The 12,083-nt window shown below is 44.6% G+C and overlaps 1 protein-coding gene and 1 long non-coding RNA gene across 14 annotated transcripts in view; both read right to left on the reverse strand.

The window, feature by feature from the left end:
- AKAP13 (A-kinase anchoring protein 13) overlaps window positions 1-12,083 on the reverse strand; it is a 246,566-nt gene that overhangs the window by 209,529 nt on the left and 24,954 nt on the right. The gene's annotated exons all lie outside the window — the stretch shown is intronic.
- On the reverse strand, window positions 4,927-7,762 carry LOC310830944. Its single transcript, XR_014557709.1, has 2 exons — window positions 7,296-7,762; window positions 4,927-7,007 (listed from the first exon to the last, which is right to left on the reverse strand). It is a non-coding gene; the product is annotated as an uncharacterized lncRNA (long non-coding RNA).

The raw sequence follows: 12,083 nt of genomic DNA on the forward strand, positions 1-12,083 counted from the left end.
GGCAGTTAGTTACATAGTAAGTACTTTTTTCCTGAGACCTATGCATTTAAAGGAATCTATATAACATTTCAGTAACCACTGAAACCCTGCAATGGTAAGTCAACATCCAATACAAAGGAGAAGGGAGATTTAGTGACAAGAGACTGTGGATTGTTTCAAGGCCATTTCAACACAGCTTTGATACCATCTTAAAACACCTGAACTCCAAGATTGTAGTCTTAGTCATTATACCACATTAGTTCACAACCCCCAAACCACAGACCAGGAAGCACATAAGCAATTACCTCCCATCTTCTCGCAATAATAGAAGCAGGGTTATCCAATGAAGCTGAAAGGTGGGAGATTCTGGCATTAAATCAATGGAATTTGCACCCACAAGATACAACAATGGCCAAGATAGCCAGATGGTTTTAATTCTGGATTAAGGCTACCAATCATGATGGCTGTATCAGCTCCAGTATCAGAGGATGATGCTACTAAACAGCTATTTGGGGAGAAGAGGAGGAGACTGCTGTTGCACCCAGGTTCTGCTTGCAAGCATCTGGTTCACCACTGTATAAATAAAAAGCTGGACTAAGTAGATATTTTTTGGGACGCAGGTGGCGCTGTGGGTTAAAGCCTCAGCGCCTAGGACTTGCCGATCGAAAGGTCGGCGGTTCGAATCCCTGCGGCGGGGTGCGCTCCCGCTGCTCGGTCCCAGCGCCTGCCAACCTAGCAGTTCGAAAGCACCTCCGGGTGCAAGTAGATAAATAGGGACCGCTTACCAGCGGGAAGGTAAACGCCGTTTCCGTGTGCAGCTCTGGCTCGCCAGAGCAGCGATGTCACGCTGGCCACGTGACCCGGAAGTGTCTTCGGACAGCGCTGGCCCCTGGCCTCTTAAGTGAGATGGGCGCACAACCCCAGAGTCTGTCAAGACTGGCCCGTACGGGCAGGGGTACCTTTACCTTTACCTTTAAGTAGATATTTGGTTTGATCCCAGCACAGCTCCTTTGACGTCTTGTAATGAAGAAAGGCAAAAATCCAGTCAATTTGAATCCCTTGCTTTTCACTCAGGGATGTACTTAAAACCCAACTAAGAATCTGTATCACATTCACTGAGTTAAGGATAGAGGAAGCAGTTAAGAACTTAGCCTGAGTACTGCCTGCAAGGAGGAAGCATTTTGTTTAAATGGGGGGGACCATCGCTCCATGGTAGAGCATCTACTTTGCATGCAGAAGGTCACAAGTTCAATCCCCAGCATCCCCAGGGTTGGGGACATCACCATCTGAAGCCCTCAAGAGAAAAGGCCAATCCATGTACTGCCCTATTTTTCTTTATTTTCAAGGTGTATATCCTTGCTTTCCACCACCTAGGTCTCAAAGAGGCTTGCAAGGATAAATATATGCAAAATACAAAATTGAAAACAGACACTAAACCTCTAAAATTTAAAACCTCAGAAATGTAAAATTAAAAAACAACAACACACAAACCATCAGAGAAGCATTTGTGATGCAAAGGCCTCCTGAAATGAAATGGTTAGCCAGATATACTAAACTCAGCAGGGACAGTGCCTAACTTCTAGTGGAAGGGAGTTCTATAGAAATGGCCCACAACACTGAAGGCATGAGTTCTTGCTGACATGAGTCATGTTTCTGGTCTACAGGGGACCATTAATGGTGCTCTTCCAGCTGATCTCAGGGTAACTTTCTTAAGTTACCTGGTGCAAATTATTCAGGGCTCTGTACAAGAATCCTGAATCTGGCCAGTGCAGATGAATCTGGCCTTTTAATCGCTTTGTTATGTGTTGGTGCTAGTCTATTCCCATCATCAGTCTAGCTGCAGCACTCAATACTAGCTAAAGCTTCTGGACCAGACTCAAGGGCAACATGCAGAAAGCATGTTGCAGTAATCTATGTAATGCAGACATTACCAAGCTATAGGTGGACCAGTGGTCTGACTTAAGTCGAGGCAGTTTTGTATGTTTCAAGTTAGTTCTCTTTCTTCCATGCCCTACATATGCAATCCTAGCTGCACTCAGTTTCCTGGGAGTAAGTACCACAAATGACGGTGGGGCTGGTGTCCAAATGACTTATGGATTGAGACTCTTGATGACTCGGGTATACACTTACATGAAGTTAAGAGGCCAATTAAAAAGTGTATGGATTTCTAGTCTTGTGGGTTTTCCTTGCAAGACTTGAGAGTTAATGGAAATTTGTTCTGGAAGCAGTTCAGCTAGAATAGATTTGTACCCAAAATGTTTTCACTCCTCCTCCACTACAAACCCACACGTGCACACGCACCTCTGAATCAATGGTAGTATATTACACAAAACATGAATCACGCGAACAAGGCGCCATCGCACAGAGCATGCCTTTGTATATAAGGAAAAGTCCCTCTGCAAAAGAACAGACACCAGCTAACAGCCCATCAAACCTGCTACAAATGATTATTAAATCAAAAGGAGGCAGAAACAATGTCAGCTCTGTGTGCGCTTTTCGCTGTTGAATAATGACAGTGTTTAACTTTCCAGTGTAAAAAGCATTACCGCTCTGGACCCAACTTGAAGGCTGAACAGACTGCAGACTTAATTAGGCCCTTCCCTCATTAAAGCTACCAGGCTGGAATATTTATCAGGTAGGTCTGCACAGTTTCGTACGCTGAGCTTGCAGAGCTTTGGCAAACATCAGCATATGTCATTTTATTATTGCTTCCTTGCTCCAAAACATACCTTAAGATGAGCGACAAAACAGAAGCCAGGAAAATATTTAACTAGCTTTAGGAACCCAAGCAAAGGCAAAGGAGAATAGGGCCCCCCAAAATACACAGTCTCCACTCTCAGTGTGCCAACCAGCTGCCAAGGGAGACTACTGATGCACAATATATTTTGCCATGAAGCACAAAGCAAAATTCCAAGGTTTTGCTAGGAAAGGATAATTCAGATTCCTTCAAAGCACTGCACGATTGTAGGTTAGAATCCCTACATCCCACCTAGGGTTACAAGATGGAGCAGAAAGAGTCGGGTTTGCCTGTCCGGGTTCAGATCGTCGTCTCTTAGCTTCTTGCTCCCCCTCGCCTGCAACCCCAAACACACACTCAGGTTCTTCTGTCCTCCCTCAGCGATCTACCTGAACGCAATGCAGAAGTCACCAATTAACCAGAAATTCCTGTTCCCTCCAACACCAGCAAAGTACAGTTAGCAGCTTCCGAACAAAGAAACCAATCGACCTGTGATTTTAAAATCCTGGGTTGCTCCAAAGCTGGTAACCAGAGTTCCCTGCTTTGGGGCACTGGGAGAGGAAACTATGGTCAGTTGTAGAGTTCTGCATGGCATCCAGGAGTGCCACAAATGGAGGGGGAAAATGGTTGTGTGCACCGATCCCAAAGCTCACTCAAACACAACGTCTGTCATGCTGTGCTTCCAAGGCTCTCTGAAAACATTGAAAGCCCAGCGCAGCCGCAGAAATAGATCATCTCCACTGCCTGCTCCCTAGCTCAATGAGTGTGGGGCTTTTTTCCATGTTTACACTCCACTGTGGAGATGCTCTTAGCACTTTGCACAGGCACAAGGGAGAATAGCTTCAGCCATCCTACTGAGAAGGGAGCTGGAGAAGAGGGCAGGGAATCAAACCTAAATTACTGTTTGCTTTGGGCTTGGGAGATGCTGGACATGCCTTGGAAACTCAGCGTTAACTGATGTCAGCAAGGAAGGGGGTAGTGGCCTGGCAGCTACAAGTTCTGGCAGGCAACCACACACCAGCATCTCTACACCAGGAACGCCTTTGCTAAGCACCTGATACACAGGGTTTAAATACCGTAGCACTGGAAAAGGTGCATAAAAGCACAACCAAGACGATCAAGGGACTGGAGCAACTCTATGAGGAAAGGTTGCAACGTTTGGGACTTTTTAGCTTAGAAAAAAGCTGAGTAGGAGGTGGCACAAGAGAAGCTTATGAAATTACGCACTGCATGGGAAAAGTAGAGGAAAGTTCTCACAGTTCCTTGTGAAGAGGGACTTCCCTGTGAAGGAAGCAGGAACCTCCAAACGACTCTCAGCACTCTTGAGAAACTACAGCTCCCAGAATTCTTTGGGGGAAGCCACAACTGTTTAAAGTGGTATCATAGCACCCTCAAGTACGGATATGGGAACTTCTTGTGTAGAAAAAAAAACCAGGCAGCTATTTCCTGGGTCAGCACTTTGGGCAGCAAGTTTATAATTAGTTGAAGAGGGAACATTCTTCAGCCACAAGTATTAATTACACTCAGCAAGTCTTGGATACCTCCTGTGGGTCTAATCATCGCTCTGGTACATTTCACAGAGACAAATTCCCCCTCCTCGTTGCTCAACGCCATACACACAACACCAACACACACACACACACACACACACACACACACACACACTTGGCTCTTTTTCTTTCTTTCTTTTACACAGACGGTGCATTATCAGAAGTTCCTGCTATTCATTCTGCTTCCTGTTTGGTAGTGAAAAGACCCTTTTTATACATCTCTCTCTCCCCCTGGGCGAGAGAGGCTGTTAAGACAACCAGAAAAAGGGTTTACAATACAGCAGATAAGGCACTTAAGGCAGGAAGGGGTGGCAAGGCTCAACAGCCGCAGTTAGAAAAATAAAACAGCAGAAACAAAGGCAACAAGTCCAACCATTTTCTTGTTGAAGATGTGTAGCTGCACACCCTAAAGATGCATCTTGAAAAAGAGGGTGAAGCAAAATTGGACACTTGTGTCCTTGGAAGAGCTTTTTGGTAAGCGGAACCTAAAGTTTTGTTGATAACTTTGGGGAAAATTGGGCTCCAAACTGCTCCACTCAGGGTTGCAGATTTTTTATTTTGGTGTTTTTTTTTGGGGGGGGGCGGCTCAACCATCACTTTCTGCCACTCCCCTTTCCACACCCACAACTCCACAAAGTTTCCTTTCCGGGAGTGTTTCTATTTTTGCTGTGCTCCTGAACAGAACCGCACTTTGCTCTTTCCTCAGATTTGCAGAAAACATCACACATTAAACATCTCCACACCAGCGACCTGAAAAATGTGTGCTGAGAATTTACAATTGCTTTCACTTATTATCTGACTGTGCTTAGCATGCTCCTGCACAGAGGGATGCTGTCATATAGTTGCAGGAAACAGTAGACTTGAATAGATTTGCACATCACCCCCAACTCCAAAACTGCACAAGCAAATTTACAACTTCCTGACCGTATGCATGTGAACTTCCTCAGGAGGGTTTTTTTTTTTTAAGTGTGCACACAGCTATCTACACGCATGCCTTGTTGCTACTTAATTGCCATAACAGAAATTTGAAGAAGAAAAAATAAAAAGGCAGAGACAAACACAAAAGGGACCGCGTACTGCTATAACCGAAATTGCTCCTCACACTGACAGGCAGTGTTCTGTAGTGGTTAGAGCGTCAGATGAGGGCATGTGAGACCAGTGTTCAAATCCCAACTCAGCCATAAAACTCACTGGGTGACCAGTCACTGCCTCTCAGCCTAACATACTTAACAGGGTTGCTGTGACGACTGAATGAGGGGGAGAGCCATGCACGCCACACCTTTGCATTGCAGGGGGCTGGACTAGATGGCCCTTGGGGCTCCCTTTCCAACTCTACAATTCTGTGACAAATGAAATAATTGCATAAAAAATACAAATTCAAATGCATGTGGGAATGGACTTACAGGGTAGTGAAAAGAACGGACATTGGTCAAGCAGGGTGAGTGCAGATGGAACAGAGTTCACCACTAGCATGCCTGGTAAAGTACTTTATTATCTGGAAGGGAATAGGAAGCTTTACAGCATCTGGAAACTCAATTTCGAGTAAGGACTCTGAACAAGCTCTTCCTTTCCAGTCAGAGTACAACCAGATGGATTGTTTGTGTTTTAACTCAGTGCAGTGTGACTTAAAGAAAGAAAAGAAAAACCTACACAAACACACGCATGCCGCCAACATTGCCATAATCTACAACAACTCAGAAGTGAAACGGGATGTGAAGAATATAGAGAACTCTGCAGCCTTCAGGTGGGAAGTATAAAACCAGTAAAAGGCTTTTGGAGGTGGAAGGAGGAGAGATTGATTTTTTTTTTCATTAGAGGAAAGGCTTGATCTTGCAGCACATTAAGGGGGATTAATAGGCTATAATTCAGCTCCATTCGTGACATCCACTTCACCTAAACACCACATGCATTAGCAAAATATTACAGCCACCACACACCTAATGATCGCCTGCGAAAGAAAATATCACACACAAAAAAACCCAGTAAGAGCCATTTATTACACAGCCTACAAGATGACAGAAACGAAGATTCAATGCGAAACTGTCTTCTCAGGAAACAGTCTGTGCACTGCAATCCAGCAGAATAGATTGAACAATGTGATACTGAACAAAGAATTCAGCAGAGAACGTGTCAACTTTCTTTTCTTTCTTTTTAAAAGAAGGAACCACAACATTCTACCCCTCAAGTGAGCAAGAGCATCGGCAATGTCTGCTGTGAAATTCAGAAGCTCAGAATAAAATTCCCAGTGGTCGACACTCTGGCTTTCAAATGTCCAATATAGCTTCTTCTCACCCCTTTTCTGACTAGCAAAAGCTGAATGAAATTTGCAAAACACCCACCAGATTTCTTTAACTTGCATGATTTTTAAGCATCACATAATTCGGGATATCTTAGTACAGATAGTCTTAATACAGATTAGTCTTTTAGCACAGAATATATAGAGCCCCGAGAGCATCTTCTTCCCGTAAGGGCAAGGACCCAAGATAAAATCAGTGCTTTCCAAATGAAGATCCAAACTGCACTTGCCACATAAGATCAGCATTGACTTTGAACTGAACAACAATGCTGGCAAGGATGTGTTTAATCCTCTCATCCCACACACAGTTCCCCCGAATTTAAGTACGGTACATTCACACACACCTCAAAACTGCTGCCAGGCCCACTAACAGCTCTTTTGGAGTTATAAAAATAAACAGTTCTTGAGAAGTCCTAACGACTGTATAGCATCCCTATCTAGTCACCTAGAGCAGTGTTTCCCAACCTTGTGCCTCCAGATGTTTTTGGCCTACAACTCCCATCATCCCTAGCTAGCAAGACCAGTGGTCAGGGATGATGGGAGTTGTAGGCCAAAAACATCTGGAGGCACAAGGTTGGGAAACACTGACCTAGAGCAGTGTTTCCCAACCTTGGGCCTCCAGCTGTTTTTGAACTACAATTCCCATCATCCCTGACCACTGGTCTTGCTAGCTAGTGATGATGGGAGTTGTAGTCCAAAAACAGCTGGAGGCCCAAGGTTGGGAAACACTGACCTAGAGGACAGCCTTGTGCACCACCAGGAGAGTGGTTATTTACAAGCCCCATACAAAGTGTGACCCCCCCACACACACACACTTGCCCCTAATGCTGAGCCATCTGTTGTACGCCCACATCACCAAATGGGCCATATAGGTTCAATAAGGGCTCTTACTACAAGTCCAAACTCACAGCAGCATGGTTTGCTTTTAACCTGTCCCGTTATTCATAAACATCATGGTAGATTTCAGTTAGGCCATACAGCTGCAGGCAGAGAGAAGGCAAGCATGGGACTGAAGAGAAAAGAAAATGTTAACCAGGTTTTAATTTAGTCAGGTTCTTTTGGTTATGCAATGGATTATGTAATAGCATGGACACAAGGAGACTGCAAGAGCTGGCTCGACAATTAATGCTCATGCCCATGGGCCAACCTGATTTTCCAAATGTTCAGCAATTCTACCTGTATGAGAAAAAGTTGAAACTGAGCTACCTGTGACCAGTTGACAAAAAGCAAGGTCTTCAGGAACAGCATCCTTATCCAATGTCTCATGTCTCCATTTTCCAATCCCTTTGGAGATATGGGGACCCTGTGCCTCTCTATGTTGCTTGACTGCTCCTCTCACCTTCCCTAACCACTGACCACACTGGCTGAAGAGGGTGGGAATAAGAGTCCAACGTCACAAGGATGGCCAAAACTACTGTCATTATATTTTTTAACCCCCTTTCAACACCAGGTCCTAGGACAGGTTACAACCATTTAAAATTCAGAAGTCAGTAACAGTTAAAGCAAATTATAGGGTGGATCCTGAAAACACACATCTCAAGTGTCAAAGAGGCCAGGGTAAAGAGACACATCCTCAGCATTTGCTGAAAGCTGCATAAGGAAGCTGACATGTACAACTTTGGGGGGGGGGGGATTCCACAGCTTAGGAGCTGCCACAGAGAAGACCCGCTTGCAGGCCACGAACTTCTGGTGGCTATGTTCTTCTCCCTGTACTTAGGTAGCATGCTTCTGAACGCCAGAGAATTGCAAGTGGCAAGAGCACTGCTGTGCTCATGTGGTTATTGGTTGGCCTCGATGAGAACAGAGTGCTGGACTAGATGGGTGTCTGGCTTGATCCAGCAGGACTCTTGTCAGGTACAATGCACTCCAGAACAAAACAGCCTTGGGAATGAGACCAATCTCCACAGCAGATGAAAGTTCTAAGAGTGGAGGCCACAGGAACGCAGAAAAGGCCAAGGAACACATTAGTTCCTGTACTGTCACCACTCCTCCAGAAGTCGGGGAAAGACATCAAACTAGTCCAAATAATCAGAATAGGTAAAAGGTGAAAAGGGTATGTTCTCCTTCCTGGGTTGAGCTACTCCAGGAAAAAACGCGCTTGCTTGTATTATTTATCTATCTATCACATTTATATTCTGCTCTTCCTCTAAGTGGCTTGCAAATTAACCACTAATTTCTCAGCCCTGAGAGACTGAAGCTGGGAGAAGGCAATCAGCCCCAAACCAGCCAAACAAGCTTTATGACCAAGAAGAAATTTGAACCTAGGTGGCCCCAGTCTTAGTCCAGACTTATCCACTACAAACACAATGGTCCTCAAATGCATATACACTCTAGACAATAGTGTTTGGAAACTGGGTGCAAGTCAGCCCCAGCAAAGCGTACAGCTTCTCCGTGTGTGTTTTTAGTTTGATCCAAAAACACACCCACTGGGCGTTTGCTAGAACATAGAAGTGTTGCAATGTTTTTTCCAGGATGGAGTCTACTCATCCTGCAGACTTTGCAAGGGAGTTGGTTCTATCAAGTCACAGCCTTTGGTGTGCCAATCCTTAATTAAATTGAGTATCGTTCCCAGGGTATGTTCCAGAGCCACGTGAAGCTACCACCTTGTTGAAGCTAAGCAGATCAGTGCCTGGATAGAAGAGTGCCTTGAAACATGTACAGTGGTACCTCGGGTTACATACGCTTCAGGTTACATACGCTTCAGGTTACAGACTCCTCTAACCCAGAAAATAGTGCTTCAGGTTAAGAACTTTGCTTCAGGATGAGAACAGAAATCGTGCTCCAGCAGCGCAGTGGCAGCAGGAGGCCCCATTAGCTAAAGTGGTGCTTCAGGTTAAGAACAAACCTCTGGAACGAATTAAGTACTTAACCCGAGGTACCACTGTACACCGTTTTTGATTCCAGGACCAAAGGCTGGCAGGATATAAAGACAAATAATTATTCAAGAAGCACACTTAAGACGGATCCATTTGTTCTCAGCAGTTCAAATCATACCCCATTGGCCAGTAAAAGAGCATATACAGTCATACATCGGGTTGAAGTAGCTTCGGGTTAAGCATTTTTGGGTTGCGCGTTACTTCTGGGTTTCACCGCTCACGCATGTGCAGATGCTCAAAATGACATGACGCGCATGTGCAGAAGCGGCAAATCATGACCTGCGCACATGCAGACGTGCGGCATAGCTGTCAAGTGTCCCTTATTTGAAGGGACAGTCCCTTATTCCAGCACCATGTCCCACTGCTGTCCCTTATTGATGGATGTCCCTTAAATGATGTCCCTTAAATTTCAAAGGAAGCAGCTCCTCTCCCTCCCTCCCTGCCGGCCAGGGAGGAGGGAGGCTCCAACTGTGTTGCTTGGCTGTGTTGCTCACCCAATAAGAAGTCCAAGAACGACTGGGGGGTGGAGCTTGCATGCCTTGTGTGTGGCTAGTTAATGCAAGCTGAGGGGGGTTTTGAATGCTGGACGCCATTTTGTTGCACGTGCTGCTGCAAACTTTGCAGTGCAAAGCCAGGCCGGGAAGCCATCTTAAGTTGAGGCTGCATAGGCCTTGTGGTGCATGTGATTCAGATTCTATTCAGTTGAACCTCTGGTTACAAAGTTGGTTGAACAGTGTTCTCGAAGCTAACTAGCATGAGTTTGACCAGACTGCAAGAGGACAGGAAGACTGGAGTGCCTGGAACAGGTAAGGCTGCAGGTCCCTTATTTTGGCTGCTGGTCCGTTATTTTCAAGGCTGCTGGTCCCTTATTTTCAAATCTATAAGTTGACAGCTATGACGTGCAGACGCAGGTTGCGCTCGCTTCAGGATGCGAACAGGGCTCCGGAATGGATCCCGTTCGCATCCAGAGGTACCACTGTACTCTGTACACAGTCAATCTCCAGGTTCAACACTTGGTTATCTCCACTTAAAGGATCTGAAAGACTTTCACCTGACAGTGGAGAACGACTGCTATTCAAAATTGACAATACTGGGATAGATGAACTAATGTTCTGACTCAGATTAAGGCAGCTTTAGGTGTGCTCAGGCTGCTTCCTGCCCCATCCCCCCAATTACTGATTCAGAGATGCTGCGCCAATCTGTCACCACATTAGGCAATTACAGGATGACTTAATCTTTAGCAGGTCTGAACCAATTATCCATGTAACTTTTCCATGGAGGCAAATCTGACAGGAAAGCTATTCCAGAGAAGATCCCACATTATTGTTATTTCTTGAACTTGTTTGTTATTGGTGACATACAAAAGGTCTCCGAGTGACATACTACAATTTTTAGGAGCATAAGAATGGATGGTGGTAAGGTTAATAATAATAATAATAATAGCAGCATGCAATTTGTTAAGAAAATCTACAAAACTCCAGCAGCAGAACCAGAAACTAAGAACAGGCAAGCACTGTCATCAAAGACTGAGGAAAGCTTTTAACTCGGAACGAAAAGGAAGCCTCTTCCCTTGTTGCTACCCTCTGAATCTCTCAAAGGAAAGCTTCAGATAAAAATCAAAGGGTCTGTGTAGGTACATATTGGAAGACACGTTGAAAAAGATAATGGGGGTCATGCGTGAAAGTTGCAGGATTATTGTATATGACACAGACACAGTTGACACAGACACACAACAGGACCTTCTCTGTGGTGGCTCCGTGCTTGTGGAGTGCCTTTCCTGGTAAAATGTGTCTGACCCCCCTCTCTATAACTTTCAGGTGGTGTTTAAAAACATTCCTGTCTGCCTGAGCATTTGAAGGCTGAATGTTTCTGTTCTAGGCACCTTTGAAATTATTGCCGAGAGAGTATTGCTGTCAGATGTTTTAAACTTGCTAGTTCATTTTAACTTTAATGCTTTAACAGCATTGCATCTGCCATTTTAGGCTCCTTCTGGAGGAAGGGAAGGGTATAAATTTAACAAATAATTTCTGCGCTAATTGAAGTTTATGGACAGTTTTCAAAGGAAGATTACGTTGTAGTGATCTGATCTATGAGAGCATAGATTAGACAAGTTATCCCTGTTCAAATAGTGATTCCACTGTAAGGTGACCAGCAGGATAGTTCTTGAAGGACAAAGATTATTTGCATACACACAAACCATGCTTTGAATGTGCCGCAATGACTTAAAACATGTATCCAAAATTGAGGAGAAACTAAAGAAAATTAGTAAGGAAAGTTGCAAACGAGTTGCTTGTGCCATCTTATCTGCCAATCTAATGAGCAATTCTAAGTCGATGGATGCCTGGAAAAACAGTTACACACAGAGAAATCGGCACCATACAGCATTTCCGTATTTATATACCTAACAAGAACATTGGTGGACAGAGAGAGAAAGAGAGAGAGAGAGAGAGAGAGAGAGAGAGAGAGAGAGAGCATGAAGAAGAAAAAAGACATTCAGCGGACACCAAGCATTGTGTCCAAATTGGGGCTATAATCTCCAACTTCCGAGTTTTTATCAATAGTCACACCTCTCTTGGCTGCTAAGTAAACCTGAACTGAGCTTGTAAACACTTCCAGCATTAATAACAAGTTGATATGGGAATTCC

Source organism: Podarcis gaigeae (genome assembly GCF_964106915.1).
Source record: "Podarcis gaigeae genome assembly, chromosome: 14".
In the NCBI taxonomy this organism is placed as follows: Eukaryota; Metazoa; Chordata; class Lepidosauria; order Squamata; family Lacertidae; genus Podarcis; species Podarcis gaigeae.